This window comes from Mastomys coucha, unplaced genomic scaffold, assembly GCF_008632895.1.
Source record: "Mastomys coucha isolate ucsf_1 unplaced genomic scaffold, UCSF_Mcou_1 pScaffold3, whole genome shotgun sequence".
Classification (NCBI taxonomy): Eukaryota; Metazoa; Chordata; class Mammalia; order Rodentia; family Muridae; genus Mastomys; species Mastomys coucha.
In genome coordinates, this window is record NW_022196909.1 from 14,309,092 (window position 1) to 14,314,550 (window position 5,459).

Sequence of the window (5,459 nt, forward strand, 5' to 3'; positions counted from 1 at the left end):
TGCTTCTGCAACCAGGCTTACATGCAAAAGTCACCACTCTATGGTTTTTGTCCTCCCCTCCCAAAAAGAGTTGAAAATTGGTTTGGGTTGGTCTCATTAGCCCTTCCTTTAGAGGGAGACACCCAAAGATTCAGATCTGGTGTGTAAACAGATTAAATTTGGTTTACTTTGGCCATCAATTGAGTTGATGGTATTTTTCTTCATGTTTGTAGAATTAAGTTATTGCTTTGCTCCTATCCAGACAATCCACAGAAAATTCTCCTTGAGCATAAAAGTCCTGCTCGTTTATCCTACTGAGCCTAGTTGTGTCCCAGCTTATTAAAATTTGTAGTGTTAGTGTTAGACCCAACAATAGTTCAGAATCCAAGGTTTGTTTTTTTTTTTTCCTGCCTGCATCTCTGATGGTTGAGGGCATTTCAAATGGTGTTTTTCTCAGGCAATTCCAAAACAAATAGAGAAGGAAATTTTTCATCTCAGGAGAGACTGCTCTCGTCAATAAATCATCAGCTAGGGGAAGAGAAGGTGGATATTGCTATAAATATATCAAATGTCACCAAAGAGGTATACATGAAAAATAAGGAGAGATGTCTGTGGATCAAAGGATTGTGGGTTTTTATTTTGTTCAGTCAAACTTACTAATACCTTCCAGATCTCCATTTTCTGATGAGCATATCTTTTTTGTAGTTAGGTATCTTTGTCAACTTCACCCAGCCTACAGTCATCTGACAGGAAAGTCACAGTTGAGAAATTTTCTAGATCAAATTGGCCCATGGACATGTCTGTGGGTGGAACTGTCTTTTGTTACTTGATGTAAGAGGGCCCAGCCCACTGTCAGGCTGCACCATCCCTGTGCATGTAATCATGAGCTACATGAGGAGGCTAGTTCAGCTTGAGCCTGTGTATCAGGCTCAGCCTAGGAGGAGATCTCCCTCAATGATGAACTGTGACCTAGGAGTTCAAGCCAAGTTGTTTCCTCCCATAAATCACTTTTTGTCAGAATATTTCTATCACCTTAACAAGAAGGAAACTGCACGTCAGTTTTTGCTAATTGCCATCCACTTCTCATTTATCAACTAAAAGGTAGAATTTGCTTATAAGGAATCAAAACCAGATGTCTGAACCTGATCTTCCCGAGTCTTCGAGATCTTTGCAGAACCTCATTTTCGATGTTGAACCTTGTGTTTCTCAGCGATTCTCTCTGTGTGTACCACTCTGTGAACCTCAATAATCCACCTGTGCAATTGTGTCTCCACTCTGAACCTCTCATTGCAATTATCTGCCATCCCTCTGTGTTCAGCCTTCCTCTGTGAGTTCACTCCACTGTCTCATTTGTAGCCTTCACTTATCACAGCTTACTCTGCCAGGTGACCCACATTGATGCTGCTGCTCATCATCTGGCTAATCCTCAATGGAAGAGAGGGCCAAAGCTCTGCAAGAGCACCCAGAAAGACAGCCAAAGGGGAGGGAGGTCCTCTTCTCCTCTCTCTGGCCACTGAAGACCTATGAGAACTCCAGAGCCATCCAGAACAGGAATGGGATACAATGAAGGGGAACAGGAAGGTGTTTCCACAATGAAGGGAGTTCTTATGAGTTCCATTCACTGAAATAGGAGGGCTTATCACCAAGGCAACACAATGTAACGTTTATGCAATCTAGGAAAGTTAGGCAGGCATCAGAATGGAGCTAAATGTTTCCATATCTTGGAGAGGCAGTTAAGGACTAAGGAGGGCTCAGCACACACATGGGGGATTCAATTGTCATGTAGTATTGAAGAGCTTGCTGATAACAATGCTTCAGTCAATGCTGAGAAACAAAGACACCAAGTTTGAGTGTATTTTTTCTGGAGATTGCATACAATATGCCTCATCTGTCTCCTCTCAAACTAGAAAAAAACAAAAAAACAAAAAACAAAAAACAAAATAAGTAGTGCAGGGAAAAATAAAATAGAAATTTGTTTGCAAGAGTGTACAGACCATTATTGTCATTGTATTATTCTTTCAAAATAACTTCAAAAATGAGTCCCCAAACTCAAACACTATCAAGTCTAGGTTGTTAGATAGTTTTCCTATAACTTCAGTTTAAGGAAACTGACACTTTAAGAATGTGTAATCAAAGAATATCTGCAAAGAAGCCGAGCACTCTTTCTTCCTCTTTTGGATTTGGTGACAGAATAACCCGGCCACGGAGCCTCATTTCCTTCTAACAGGCAAAGTTAACTGATCGGTTCACCCCCGAGTCTCTGATCATCAGGGAGCAATTGTCGCCTGCCTCCGGGTCCATTTCCTTAGCTTCCATTTTCTTGGGACAGAGACACTCTGGTCTGAAGAGTGAGACTGTGCACTTGTTAATTCTACTGGGAGAAGAACACCTGATCCTGAGACCTACAGACAGCCTGTCTGTGTTAACGGGGAGTACTAGCAAAAACAGGCTGGTAACAGGAAGCTAACAGACAAGTGTCTCGGCCCTGCAACCTTTTGTAAAAGTAGTAAAGACAGAATTATTACAGGGTGTGGCCCTCAGTGCAGAAGAAGTGAAATTAGTCATGTCTTGTTTTCTCTGCATGTTTAGTGACCACTTCTCTGTGTGTGTGTGTGTGTGTGTGTGTGTGTGTGTGTGTGTGCACTTAAATCCCAGCTAATAGGCACCAAGAACAAAGATTATTTATTCAGTGGTTACAGTAGTACCTCAGAAAGAGATAGTATAGCTCATGGAAACCTGGAGGGCAGGCATCAATAGAAGCCAAAGAAACCCAAGGAGGAGGAATCTACAGTGAATTCTGCAACTTCTCTGTAACTTCAAAATGACTTTGTTATCATAAAAAACAGTTTTAAAGATCTATTAATATTATCTATTATGTATTATTATACATAATCTATTATTTATTATTATAAATAAGATCTATTATGTATTATTATAGATCTATTATTTATTATTATAAATAAGTACACTGTAGCTGTCTTCAGACACGCCAGAAGAGGGCATCAAATCTCATTAAGGATGGTTGTGAGCCACCATGTGGTTGCTGGGACTTGAACTCGGGACCTTCAAAAGAACAGTCAGTGCTCTTACCCACTTAGCCATCTCGCCACCCCAATTAAAATCATTCTTGTCTCTAAGCACATCCTCACCGTCAATAATCACATAAACCTTTCAACTCATTTGGGCCTCAGTTTCTCCTGTTGGTGCAAAACAGGCATAATAGTAGTCCCATTCCATGGGAGTATATGAGTTATAAGGAGCCATGTGAGTAAAACTCTCAGAACAGTATGTGTACATGGGAGAACTACTATGGAACTATCTCTCACTATCTGAGGAGATGATAGAAGTCCACCGTTTGAAAGCTCAGTTTCAGCCATGTGCTTTCATGCATAGGGCTATAGTTAGAATAAACTAAGCATAAAGCACTTAGGATAATAGCTAATGCTTGGTGTTAGACATTACATGCTACTTCTCCTCATGCTACACACTTGTATGTGTCCTCCCTAGTGGGACCAGAAAGCATTCCAGTGGTACCAGAGGCTATGCTCAGTGCCTTTAACCCCCAACAGTTCCTCGCCAAGACTTCTGGGCCAGCATCCTCTTTGTGCATTCAATATTCCCACGCAGCACACAGTGAGAGAAAAAGCTATCTCCTCCATCCCCAACCCTGGGAAGACCAGGCAAATCACTTAGTTAACCTCATGTCCTTTCTTTTACGAGTCCGGTTTACTCACTGAGGGGCTGGGCTCTGACAGAGGATATTCTGAGTTAAGGCAAGAATAAAGCCACCCATTCACATGTTATTCACTTGGGCTCAAGCTGCTTTGAGAGCTCCAAATAAGTCTCCATTGGAAAATAGGACTTCTAACTTGAAAGGCATCAAAGGCCTTTTTAAATGTTAAGGCTTTAGACAATTCAGAATTGTTTGTAATTTGATTTTAATGAAAAAGGCATTTGTGCACAACCAAATTAAATTAATAATAATAATAAAAAATCCAGCTGGTTGTGTTGCATATAAAAAAGAAACTCTTTGTTGAATAGAAAATGCTGTGGTTTTTAATACATGCCTAAGTATATTTTAAAGATGCGTTATAGCCCCATCTTCTGGCACCTAAGTTCAATAGTGTTTCCTAAAACTGAGAAGAAACCAGTAGCCAGATTAGAGTATTAGAGTCCGATAAGACATCTTTTTTCTTGGTGGTGGGGGGGGGGGAAGAGGCTGAAAAACTGTAGTTTGGTGATTCCACCCCTGCCCGATTAAGATAATCTCCACCAACTCAAAGCAGAATTAATAAAAACAAAGCAACAAGAACAACAAAACCCGGAAACCTGGGGTAATCTGGGTAAAGATTGGCTTCCATAGGTTAACGGTGGAGTGACATCGCCACCTCGTGTCAGTTTTAGGAATTCACATACATAAGTGTTCAATTTTGTGAACCTGTAAGCAAAATAATTTATTCGAGAAGCAATATAATTTACCAAATTTTAGGTAGAAATCCACCCAAGTCCACATAAACTGGCTGCCTTGCTCCATCACTCTTAGTAGCCACCAGTCTACGACATTGAACAACCGAGAGGAAAAAGTAAATCCCTCATGTGATTTCAAATCCAAATCGATTTAAAAAATAAAATAAAATAAAATAAAACAGGAATATCTGAACGTCTAGTGCCCTGAGGGCTCTCACAGAACTGTCAAAGTCAAGTCCACAGAGTCTATGGAGTAACGAGTCCTTTGTTCTTAATTTCTTACTCTCTGAAGAACAGCTCCCCAAGACCTCGGCGGCTGGGCTAGCCTGCACCTCGCAGAGAAGCTGCGCAGTCTCTGCTGCAAACAGAGACTTTGCGCCCCCTCCAAAGCACACGGAACAGAGCACATGAGACTGGCTCATACACTCAATATGCTCTGCTTTCAAAATACTCCTCAGTGGATATCAGATTGTTTGTATGCTACCCCTGCTACAGTCTGCAGCTTGACCTTCCCCTGAAGGGTTTCCTCATCAGAACCACGGCACTACTTAGAGTGGTGGGAGGTAGAATCTATGACGGAATCTAGTATGAGATGAACAGGCCTCCCAACCACATGCTCCCACCACGACCTTGCACAGAAACCTGTAAAATCGCAAGCACCCCCTATCAGTCTCTCAGTTATCGCTTTCGGGGTACTTTTGTCGGAGTACTCCAAAGGTGCCTAATACTGTTTCAGAATGTCTCTCTGTGTTCTATTCACTGTCGCGGGAGGACCCAGGACGCACAAAAAGGTTAAGCCTGGGAGTAGCCCTTACTCTCCCTCCCATCTGTACACTCATCCTTGCCTCTTGCAAGTACCATCATCTACCAATCTGTGAGTTTCCTGCAGACTTTCCATTTGGTTCACGTTCTGAAAATTAATGACAAACTAAATGATTATTGGGTTTGTCATGTAAGTCTTCTGGCGTGAGGGGAGAGAGGGAGTGGGAGGGAGGGAAAGAGAGAGAGAGAGA